The sequence below is a fragment of the Oryza glaberrima genome, chromosome 12, assembly GCF_000147395.1.
Source record: "Oryza glaberrima chromosome 12, OglaRS2, whole genome shotgun sequence".
Taxonomy (NCBI): domain Eukaryota; kingdom Viridiplantae; phylum Streptophyta; class Magnoliopsida; order Poales; family Poaceae; genus Oryza; species Oryza glaberrima.
Genome location: NC_068337.1, coordinates 16,516,904 through 16,529,641, shown reverse-complemented (window position 1 = coordinate 16,529,641; position 12,738 = coordinate 16,516,904). Strand labels below are relative to the sequence as shown.

Here is a 12,738-nt window from a genome sequence, read left to right as displayed (position 1 = left end):
GTGATTTTTTTAATCGTTTGCTACACGGTGCATGTATAAAGATGATGGATAATTTCTTGGAATTCTCACTAAATGCATAACCACATTTGCTATTTCGTTTTGGCCTAATTGAAACTTAGTAGTTTTTTTATTTTTGGAATTTATTTTTATTTTGTTTTGAAATTCATCTATGTATAAAAATGTTGTATATCGAAAGTTTTTATTTATAAAGTTTGTATATTAAAAGTTTATATACATAAAGTTTATATTCATAAAGTTTGTATGTATAAAGTTAAAGAAGTTTATATTCATAAAGTTTGTATGTATAAAGTTAAAGTTTGTGAGTAGAGATATTAGTAATTTGAATAGGATTTACTTAAATGAAAAGTTTAAAAATTTGGGTAAAAAAATCGGTTGAGTAGAAGATGTTGCTATGAAATAAAAATTATGTATACCTTAGTTACACATTAATTATGTAGTAACTAATGCTTTAATTACAAACATCACAAATTTATTCGGTAGCAAAATATGTGCATACCGCCGACATATATAAATAACTATACGCTAAGTACGTGCTAGCTAATTAAAGTGTCGGCATGTAATATGTATGGCTGCATGCTAGTACTCCAGTTCTTATCTAGTTACAAGATATGTGTAAGCGTTGTGCTTGTAAATCCTGCTGCTAATTAGCAAGAGTGTATAAGCAGTTAAGCACGAGCTGAATGATACGAACGTGCTGAGCATGTTCGCGATCCGCGAACGTTCGAGTATTAGCCTCACCCCGCGCGCGCGGCTCAGTAGCGACCGGGAAGGAGCGGACTCGCAGCATGGGAGCGGCTTGGGGCCGACTTGGCGTCGCGCGGCACGGAAGGGACGGCACACCGACACGGACATGATGCAGTGCACGGGGCGATGCGAGATGCGGAGGTGGCGCGAGGGGAGGGAGGCGCTAGCGCATTGGCTGAGCGTCTCGGTCGATTGGGCCCGGAGCGAACAGATTGTATGCAATGAATAGTGGCCGACTGAAACCAAAAGAAAAGGAAGGAAAGGAAAAGGGCTAAACTGCAAATAGCTTAGATTTGATTTGGAATTGAGATGTAGCTAGATATATCTTGGATTTGGAAATGAAATGAAATCTATACATTTTGATTTTAAGAATTCAAATGTTTGATTTGAATATTTATTTGGTTAATAATAAATAATATATTATTGTTATTATTACTTAGATGTATATATTTAGTTCAATTTTCCATTGTGACAATTTTATAGTTTGGCGAGCAATAACAATCATAAGAGCCAGCATGATGCAAAAGTTTTAAAAAGTTCAAAATTTTAGTGATTTTTATTGTCGGGAATTTTCAGGATGTTACAAAGTCACAGTAGGCCTCCCGCCTAGTCATCCAGCCAACCGCAGGTACCTGGTGCAGGGAGCGGGTAGTCTCTGGCCGACGCGAACCTCAGTCCCCAAGGCTCAGAAGTAGTCGTCTCAGGATCAGTCTTGGGCCTCTTGCCCGACGGCCTAGTGCTCTTGCGAGCCGTCCTGCGTGTGTTGGGTCCTCACAAGTAGGTGATACGGTACTCGGGACCTAGGTCCTCTGACGAGTCCGTGATACCGGGCTCCCTCTCAACCTCCTCTGGCTCTGTCTCAACACCAAGATCAGTATCCTCCTCTAACTCTGAGTCAATCTAGATCAGAGTCTCCTCGCTAGTACCTGGCTGAGACGGAAGAGCTGCGACTTCCTGGATAGGCTCGACCACGGTGACAGCAGGCTGCTCCCCACTAGGGTCCACCAAGCAGGTTGCAGGCTAAGTGCCCAGCATCTCCGCACTCTCCAAGATAGTATGGAAGGCAGTCGGGTACGGTGGAGTGAGGAAACAGTAGTAGTCAAAGTGGTGGTAGCACACTTGCGCAGGTGGCGGTTGTGGAGGTGTAGTTGAAGTAGAGGCTGCCGTCGCAGTGGCGGTGGCTGCACTGAGCTGCTCCTCCAACTCCCTGACTTGCTGCTGACTACTTTGCAGCTGCTCCTCAAGTGTGGCGATCCTCTCACCACGGGTGTCGTACTGTCCTGAGAGCTGCACCAACTGCACATCGCGTGCCTGAAGCTAGGCCTTCAGCGAGTCAATCTCGTTGCCCCACGCGTGGTGCTCCTCCTCAAGCTGTTGTCGGTGCTGGGTGAGGCTGGTGATCTCGGTCTCAAGCTCTAACAGACGCCTCTGCTGCTCGTCTATCTCAAGCAGTGCCTCCTCGTACCTGTCGTCTGCTGCCTCAGCCCAACGGGACAGGTGGGTCACCATCGGGTTGTAGCAGCACGGGGAGGCCTGGACGGTGCAGAAAGAGTTGTCCTCCCCCCTGTACGGGTGGTGGGCAAACTCTGTCCTCATCAGCTCCACTCGGAGTAGTGCGTGACGGCGAAGGAACGCCTCCCTAGCAACGTCCTGGACTGCTGACTCTGCGAAGTCACGGCGGTAGCGTGCCCGGAAGCGGTACTCTGGCTCAACATTAGTGCGTGGCTCGATCGTCACCCGAGCCTCCCACTCGCACGGTCTCCGACAATGCACCTCCTCCTCCAGAAAATGGGCAGTCCTGGGTACCTCAAAAACTGCATCAGACGCTGCAGCTGCACAACGTACCCTCCCTCCAGTGGAATCGTGGACTCCCAAGGCACAGCCTGACCCTGTCCTGCCATCTACAGGAAATTTTTGAAGAAATCTAAGTCAGAATAAAGCTCATTTTGTATCAAATAAGTAGAAGAGAGTAAAGTAGAAAACATTTTTGTTTTGTAGACATAGCAGTTTTATTTTTCAAAGTAGTTCGATATGGGAGTTTAATCCCTTGGCCATCTACAGTGGGGTGGGGCACCATTGGTCTTCTCCTACAGTCGTATGGCTCTGATACCAGCTTTGTAGACCCCGTTTTTATAACAAGAATCACTCGTGTTATTAGTACCATTTCCCTGGATCAAGTAGTCTGGTACTCACGATTACATTGCTGAAATATCAAGCGCGCATACAAGGATTGTCCAGCGCGAATTATTACATCATAGGCCCGCAGGTATAGACTAGAACTTAGGACCGAATGGTCCGAAATACATGCAAAAGCAGAAATAGATAAGGCAGCGGAATTTAGGCAGCGGCCATGCCATTGCCACAGGCAACGACCGTAACTAAGACCTACGGAGCGCCGTCATCCTCCGCATCCTCCTGAAGATAAGCATAGGGATCCTCCTCGACTTCATTTCCGTCCACTGATTAAATTTTGTAATAGCAAGGGTGAGTATCAACCGTACTCAGTAAGCCACCACAACAATGCATATGATAGAGGTATTCAAAGTATGGCTGATGGTTTATTTGCGTAAAGCTAGTTTCACAATTCTTTTCACAAGCCTAAGACCTAGCATAGACTAGTCTAGTTTTAATTCCAGTGTTTATTACACAGCAACGGTTCTGTTCACCATCCATTGTCTTCGCAACGATGGCTTCCCGTTACTGGTCGTCATGGTTTCCTGGGGTTCACTCCTTCTCGCCTCTCGAGAAGTCGATCGGCCAGTAAAAATCATCATGCATATCCCATCCCAATCAAATTAAGAAATTAGAGTCTAGCCAAGTGTAATACATGTCCTGGTGCTCATTAACCGCGAGCACAGCTCTTCGAATAGATTGGTTTATTCACACTGCATTGATGTACACTTTACCCGTACTCCGTGACCTTGCCCAACACATGAGCCTACGCCCCAACGAATGAGACTTGCCACGGCAAAGCCTTTCAATAACCTTACTTTGGCAGTACCCGCTCCATGAACTTACGTCCTCATGCACTCTAGGCGTCATAAGTTTCTAGCAGTGAGAGGAGTTCTGGCGCTCCCAGGAAGGGAAGACTCACGCATGCATTAAGTTATAGTTAAGTTTAGGTTTACACATGGCAGTCCTACCGATGGCGACACCACTGTAGGCACCCGCCCCACGCGGTCTACCAATGACTGCCCCACCGTAGGCCCCTGCCTCACACACATCAAGAATACCACTATGCAGGGATACTGCCTCCGCTCGGCTATTTACTCCGTTAGGTCTATACCCATACGAGAAGTATGGTTGTACGAGGGTCGTTTCATGCTTAACTTCATGGCTCGGTCCTTAACTGACCAGGGATGGCACTAGCCTTTTCCGGACACCACCCAAGTCCTCCAGCCACCCCAGTCGAAAACAGTTGTTTAGTTTTATTTCTCCTTTCACAATTCGTGTCATCAATGTCAATGCAATGTGGCGCTCATGTCTCCACATGCCGCATTTCAACTACCTTCCCTAAGGTAGTTGCCCAAGCATAAAGCACTTGATAAATATGAGAATGCATGATTCTAGTTTAGCATGACTAAGCATTTGTCCAATATTGACTAAGTACACACGATAGCAGGGTTTACAATGGTCATACAGATTATCAATATCAAGGCATGGCATATATAACAAGTAGGACATTCATATTCATATATAGCATGCAAATTTTATTTAAATAAACATAGATTTCGCAATAGGTTCAACATGCTCAAAGATTAGTGATGAATTGCCTTGATCGCGGTCTTGCTGTCCCTGCTCCTCAATTGACTCAACAATTCCCTCGGAATCTAAATTTACGTGTAACATACTGAAAATTTGCTATTTTCTAAATATGCATCATGCCGATTCTTATATTTTTAATAACTTCCTAAACCTAAGAAATTATAATTAGAGGGACCACCTAAAACTAACATGCATAAAATCCCTCCTTGGTATTTAAAATCTTTCGTGGTTTTGTTCTAAAAATTGATTTTGTTAAATCGAGGTATTCTCTTTGATTTGATTTTGCATCTTAAACCTTCTTTTGACCAAAATTTCCTTTATTCAAATTTAGTTTAAAAATCCTTTTTACTTTTATGAATTGTGGTCCAAGAAATCCTCCAACACTACCTTTGAACCTAAACCAAAGTAATTCCAATTTTCTTGGAATTAATTGTTAGCCCATCCTTTGATCTTAAACCTATCCTTTGATTCTCGATCCAAATATTCAAGTTCCTCCTTTTGATCTAGCCACCAATTTAATCCCTGTGGCTTGATTCCCTCTTCAGCACAAGAAATATTATTATTACAAATATTGTGAATAATTGCTCTCGTGCTAAGAAAATAGATTTTATCTTCCTCATGCAAATCTCCTATTAGCCACAAAATATTTCTTTAAACCCATACCACCCATTTGAGAGGATAAAATCCTATTTATTCCCTCTCTTTATTTCTCCTACCACATTTCCAGAAACACGGAGCCATATATTTATGATTCCTATTTGAGTGCATCAAACAAACTCCCACTCCAAAGTATTGCACTCAAATAAACCAGAAAATATCTCTTCTGGGAATTATATTTGGATATAATTTCCTTTCAAACCTTCTTATTCAAATATTCTCCGAATTCGAATCCCTTGTAAAACTTAGCCATCCAAATTTCCTTTGAATCAATTATTCAAACCTATATGAAAATTAGATTTTCTTTCTCTTTAAAGTGGGCCGAATTTCCCTTCTCTTCCTCTCACTCCCACGGCCCAATTCGGCCCACAATCCAGCCGCCTCCCTCCTCCTCCTCGCCGCTAAGGAAGCAGACCGGCGCCGTCTTCTCCTCATCCAAGTTACCGTCGCCGTGACCAAATCGACGACCGCCTCTACCACCGCCGTCCAACCACACCACGGCCACCACGTGTGGACGCCGCCGTTGTCGACCAATCGAAAAACAGAACAGGCGTCATCTCCTCTTTCTCTGTGCAGCCATTGCCGTGGTCAAGTCGCCGCCCATCTCTGAAACCGCCTTCATCCACCGCCTCTCGTCGCCTATAAATAGCCGACGAACCCCCCTTTTTCCTCCATACCCTCAAGCTCAAGTTCTTCTTCTCTCTCTCTCCTGGCCATGTCCGACCATTGCCGCCACCACTCGATCTCCCTCACCGGTGCATTACAGACCAAACCCTCGCGCCACCGGGCTTGCCTCGACGAGGTGAACCCATTTTTCTAGTTTCCCCTCTCTCTTAGCCATCCTATAAGCCTCTATAGCCATTTCTTTTATCGACCGGAGCAAGCTCTTGCCGCCGCCGTTCCGGCCAACTCCTCATCTCCCTCTGCCGGCCACCACCCTCCCCAGATGCGCGTCGTCCGGGAACACACGTTGCCGCCGACGTCGCTGATCCCCGGCCACTGGAGCCCCAGCGCCCCTTCTCTCTCTCTCTGCTGTTCACGGTAAGAAGAGATGGAAGAAGAAGACGAGAGGAAGAAGAAGGAGAAAAGAAAAAGATAAAGATAAAGAGGTACTGACAGGTGGGCCCCTACAGTACTATTTCGTCTTTTCTAGATTTAATTCAAATTCCAATCTTTAGAAGCTCATCTTTTCTAGATTTAATTCAAACTTAGACCTAAATTCATTTAAATTCAACCCTACCTTTTAACACCAAATTTTCTATTTTAATATTTTATTTGAATTTATTCAAATATTATTTGAATTTATATTTGCCTTTTCAAATATTTCTTTTTAACCCAAAATACCCTTTAGCCACTAAAAAGCCGCCGGTTGGAACTCTACGCCTTCCATGGGGACGTTCGTGTGGTCTATTGGCCCCGACGTCGGACCGTTGGTTGTAAAGCCCGACAAAACCAATCCTAAAGTCGAAGTGCTGCTCCTGGCACCCCACGCCTCGATGTGTATAGTGGTCGGAGCTTCACTGTTACCTTGACCTCACTACAAGAAATGTGATCTTCTGTGACGAATTCCTCATGACGACGGTGCTATTCGTCACTATGCCATTTCGTTTTATGACGTTTGATAGGGGGTGGTGCTGATTAGTGACAAAAATGGGGTGGTCGTCTCTAAGATCAAATACAGATCGTCATAAACTAGTCTAATGGTGTATTGTGACGAATATTATTTTGTCATAAGAGACCAACCAACAAACGTCACAAGTTCATAACAATGTTGGCTTATCATAAGTTTTTTTCTTTTTAAAATGATGAATGCTTGAATTGCCCTTTGTAACGCCCTAAAATAATTGTCACGTCTTGATAAATTCACCCAAATTAAAAATCATTCTCCAAAAGGAATAATATAATTAACTAAAATCCTAAAATAAAATGGCAAACACTAAAATACATGTAAGAAAAAAATTGAATGTGGCCCAAAGTATTTTTCATAAATTCTCCTCGGTCTAAAATATGTCCTGGATCTTTACTTAATTTTTCAGAGAACCAAAATATTTATTAAGCAACAAAAACAATTAACATAGTTTATTAAAAAGAAAAACTAAAAACAATCCTCCTTTTATCATTTGGGCCAAATCCGTACGAACGTCTGATTCAACTCCCCATCAGCCCGCTCGGCCTTTCTCCCATTCCCTTCCCTCTACCTCCTTTCTCCCTCGGCCCACCTCAGCCCGAGCTGTGCAGGCCTCCTCTACTCCTCCATGGGCCGCACCACTCAACCAGCTGGCCCAGCCGCCAAGCTGCCCCTTCCCCTCCTCCCTCACCGAGAAGTCCATTTTGGCTCCCTCCTCTCAATTAATTTCAAAATATTAAAACTTCGAATCGAATTTTATCATACTAAATGAACTTATATGAAAAAAATATCAAAAACAAAGTTGCATAACTTATTGAGATCTACCAATTTTATTTTGGTTGTTTCTCCATCTGAGTTTGATTGTCCTATATAAAATTTGAATTTCAAATTAAAACAACTTCAAACAACATTTTCAAATAATAAATGATTTCAACTGAAAAAGTCATCAACAACAAAGTTGTATAACTTATCAAGATTTACAACTTTTGTTTTGATCATTTTGCTATATGACTTTGTTTCAATAATTTGAATTTGAATTTCAAACTATAACAACTTCAAACAACATTTTCAAATACGAAATGATTTCAAATGAAAAAGTCATCAACAACAAAATTGTATAACTCATCAATATCTATAGATTTTATTTTGGTCATTTTTTCATTCGACAAAGTGATAGTAACATTCTTCACAAAATTTACACATCTATCTTATAATTTATGAAATCATATGGGAGATATGTAAAATTTGTGAACAATGTTAAAATCACTTTATCGGATGAACAAATGACCAAAATAAGAATTGTGTATCTAGATGGATTATACAACTTTGTTGTTGATGACTTTTTCAGTTGAAGTTGTTCACTAATAAAAAATTCTATTTCAAGTTCTTAAACTTTGAATTTCAAATTTCAAATTATTCAAATAGAGTCATATGGAGAAAGAACCAAAATAAAAATTTTGTATCTCGATGATTTCTACAACTTTGGTTTTGGTGAGTTTTCCATTTGAAATCATTTATTAACCCAAATGTTTTTCGAAGTTATCAAATTTTGAAAATTCAAAATTTAAATTGTTCAAATGAACTTATTTGTAAAAAGGACCAATAGAATAGTTGTAGATCTCGACGAGTCCTACAATTTCGTTGGTTATGATTTTTTCATTTGAAACACATAAATTAGCCTAAAATTAAATTTAATGTTCTCATAAATTAAAGGTGCAATGTCCATTTTGTCCATACAATCTCATACTAACTACTGTGAACACACCAGGGATAGCTTTGTAAATTGGCATAGGATTGCTTCTTATCCATATACCCTCTTCTCCAAACCCTAGCCCAAACTCCATCCACTGTGCCGCCGCCGCCACCGTCCATGCGACGCAGCCGCCGTCCACTCCGCCGCCGCCATCGTCCCCTTCCTCGCCGTCACCATCCACTCTGTCGCCACCACCGTCCCCTTCGTCCTCCTCCTCCTCGCCTCTGATCCAACTCCGATGACGAGATAGGCTCGATGGAGGCGTCCACCGCGTCGGAGAACGGGCGCGGTGCTGTCGTCGTCGTCGCCGCCGGTGATGGTCGTCTGCAAATGCCACAAGGTAACCGCACCCCTCATCTCATCCCTTGGCTTTGGTGTTCGGTTTCAGCGCGGAGGCGGAGGAGGCTTCGGGACGACGTGGCACCGGATCTGGCGGGTGGTGGTTCGCGTGGGGGTTTGTGGGGATTTTGGCCCCTGGGGTTGTATGGTTTCTTCGATTTGTTCATAGTTGTTGGGGAACGGGCGTTTGATGTGCGAGCATTCAGCCGAGCACCTCGTGAGCTATTTGCTCCTCCTGTGCTGTATACATGAGCGCGATATGCTTGGTAGTCTGCTGGTGTTTAGAGATTTGTGGAGTTCTTGGTCCGAATCATGAGTGTGCCAGCTGAATTTCATGCTTATGGCTGTATTTGTTTGCTTTGCAGGAGACAAGGGTTTATTGCTTCGTGCACAAGGGGTCTGCGGCGAATGCATCTGCTTACCGGAGCATCATTATGCGTGGTGAGCCTCTCGGCCAGTTGCATATTCTTGGATTCCAGAGTACATTAGAGTGATTGAATTCTGAATAAGTTAAGCTATCATGAGACTATCACAATGTTTCTATATTTTTTTTATGGTTGTATTTCACAGTTTCAGCTGCCTTGTTGAGTAATTGGGAATTGTTGGTTAATGATATATTGGGCTTGATTACCTTTAAACCTACAGTGATGTAATCAAAATGTTCACAAAACCACACTTTTAATCATATATATCAACAAACCACACTTGCTTGTGCATAACGTTTGTGGAAGTAGAGAATACCAGCTGCACTACCTTTGTGGAAGTAGAGAATGGTTTTAAGGCTGAAATTGCATAGGTAAAAACAAACAACCGAAGCAGTCTCTTTGAAATCAGTACACCATTCCCACCCTGTTATCGTATAATATATTTCATTTGTGCAAAAGCAAAGGGCACAGTACTTATAACTAACAACTAACTGCAATCTTGCAGGTCATGAGAATGGCACTTCGATGGATCCAATACAAGAAGTTAAAAGAGGATGAGAGGATGAACTGCATCTGAGCTTCATGAAACTTCCCTAAATTGTCATACTTTATTAGATCCATCGAAGGCGGTGGAGGGCTGGCTGATTTCATTGGAGTTTTCTGAATAAGTTGGGGAGCTTGATTTGGAGAGGGTAAGATACTGCTGTTCCTTTTCCTTCTTCCGCCTGATTAATTGTTTCCATCCCTAGCATCTCCTCTTCCTCCTCCATTTTTCAGGAGAAATTCTGATTTTTGTTCGTCTTCTCTTCTTGTGTCCAATTTGGTTTTGCACTTCTCATAGAAGAAAAATACAGAAACATTTATATTTATCCAATTCATTTCTCCAGCTACACAAACAGCGCTTCGCTTATCTACTCTTGTGCAAAATTCTTGCAGATCTTGAATTTCTCCACACCAACATAGGACATGCGGGGGAGAAAAACAATGAAGAATGCTATGCAGCAAGATCAGCAGGTCTGCTAGCAGTGTACTTCTGAAAGCATGCCTTTTTCTTTTCATACTAGAGCGACCATGGTTGATATTCTAGTTATCTAATAATTTTAAGCAGTTTATGAGAACGATATGTTCCTGCAATTCACAAATTTAATCTGACCTTGTGCCACTAACTTGATGCATTATCTAAAAAAATAACTTTATGCATGCATAACAGCGTGAAAGCTTGATTTCTCTCCTGATTGATATGCATAATTTGATTTCTCTTAGCCTGCAAGTGAGTATACTTCACTAGTTCAGTTCATCGCAGCATAAAGAATCTGACATAAAACATGGCAATGAAAGCTTGCATGAGCTACTTAATTAGAAAAATGTCCTATGCAATTCAATAGGTGCAGTATATAGGCTTAAATAAAATTGTAAGTAGTTTTGCTTCTACAAATGATCATATTCTTCAAAGACCATTATATTTGAGAATCTTGATCCTGATTTACTCATGGATGCATGTCTGTCAGTATGCTACAAGTATGTTTTTGGCCTGCAGGCTGCAGGGCCATGGATATCAGGCCTCCATGTACAAAGTGATTGTCTATAGGAGCAAAAAGGCCTGCAAATACTTAGTCTCCCTCTCCCACTTTACAAGCTGAAAGGTCACTATTCTATATTGTCTATCCATAGCAATACTGTACTGAACCATAAGGGATCTTTTTGTGTGGCCCAAATTTCTCTTACATTGAATTTTTGGTGCCTTAGCACTTGTTACTGATTTGTTGGTTATCATCTTACTTACAGAAGGTATGCTATAGGTAGCAAGCAAGACAGTTTCCATTTTATATAGTCTTATCTCAGTAACTCGTGACATCGACCTGTCCTTGGGTATAGATAACTGAACTTCTAATTTTTGTGAACTTAAGTCAGAGAATATGGCAACCTTGCTGAACTATTTATTTTTAAGAAATAGCTGGCTACCTAACCGTTGATAATTAATGAGCTTATGTGATCATCTATGCAGGTCTGTTTCTTGGCAAAAGATATGCAAGATGTAATTGAGAAGAAGGGGCAACGACCTTGTCCTCTCACCAGTAGATGAATTTGGCTGAATTTGGAATGTGGCTTGATTTGATTGTTAACTGGGTAGTAAATTTTGTGTTGTATTGGATATTTGTCGTGTTGTGTTGGATGCTAATTGGGCTGTAACCTTTGTGCTATATGGGTTGTTATTGTGTTTGATTGTTGGGCCTATATGGGCTTAGCCCACTTGTTATTTGATACTAATATAAATGAATATAGTATGACGGGCTGAAAATGGTGTGGTATAATGTTTGGGCCTATATGGGCTTTTGCAATGGACTTGGGCCATTTATTATTTGATATTAAAGCAAATGAATATAATAGAATTGGGCTGAAAATATGTTACATTATAGATGGGCCAGACTAAAATCTAGTTGGGTTTGCCATTGGGCTAAGCCCGTAAACATGTTGCTCACTACATGGGCCTTAACAGGCCATATGGCATCTTATGACGGTTTTTGGGTTTGATGGTGACGAAAATGGGCGTCATAGACTTACGACGGCAAAAGGATCGTCACTAGATTAATGACAAAAAAAAAAAAAAGATTTCGTCATAGAACGCCATTAGAGACGCATGATAGGCGACGAATGAATTTTCGTCACGCGAGCGTCACAGATTACGAAACGTGATGAAAAATTCAATGTTTGTGATGTAAATGAAGCGTCACCTATCATAAGATCTCTTGTAGTCACGCCGCACAGTTAGCTCTCGGGCTCTGTGTGATCCTAGCCGCTCCGCCGCCACTCACGGTTGTCGGAGTAACACTTCCGCCCCACTAAACCCACACAAACCTCCTATCCCTCTAGCCGTTATACTGCCTGTTAACATCGGCTAGAGAAGATGCTAAGTCTAGTCGCCATGCTGCCCAACTCTAGCAACGACTAGCAAACAACCAAACCCTAGTCGATGCCTTCTTAATTAAATTCCAATACCATCCAAATTCCATACCCACCTATCCACCATACTATTAGCTATCTACTCTTCTAGAACCTATACATAAAATATAGAACCTAGCCGATATGTTGCCCTACTCCATAATCGGCTTAAATATAACCAAACCCTAGGTGTTATACTACCCAAACCTACCACCAGCCAATACTAGCCACATACTCACTTAACCAGTTATATATCTCTTACTCTCCAAGCAACCAAAACCCACACATAAAATATAAACGACATGAGTTGCTTGATCCCCTCTCCACCTCAACCTCCAACCCTCTAGAACCTCCACATAAAATATTAACCCAATAATCCCTATAAAGGAGATAGCTTATACCCTAAACCCTAGCCCTCTTAGCCGTTTATCGTTTTCTTGTTATTTTATGGCTTTTATTGAATTTCG

At 42.0% G+C, this 12,738-nt stretch overlaps 1 long non-coding RNA gene across 5 annotated transcripts; it reads left to right on the top strand.

Moving 5' to 3' along the window:
• Positions 1-8,640: 8,640 nt before the first annotated feature.
• LOC127758241 (uncharacterized) lies at positions 8,641-11,630 on the top strand. Of its 5 annotated transcripts, XR_008013673.1 has the most exons (7): positions 8,642-8,907; positions 9,272-9,347; positions 9,837-10,023; positions 10,268-10,345; positions 10,869-10,974; positions 11,117-11,200; positions 11,337-11,630. It is a non-coding gene; the product is annotated as an uncharacterized LOC127758241 (long non-coding RNA). The 5 variants fall into 5 exon arrangements; XR_008013671.1 differs by having other exon boundaries at positions 8,641-8,907; positions 10,869-11,200; XR_008013672.1 differs by having other exon boundaries at positions 11,117-11,630.
• The last annotated feature ends 1,108 nt before the right edge of the window (positions 11,631-12,738 follow it).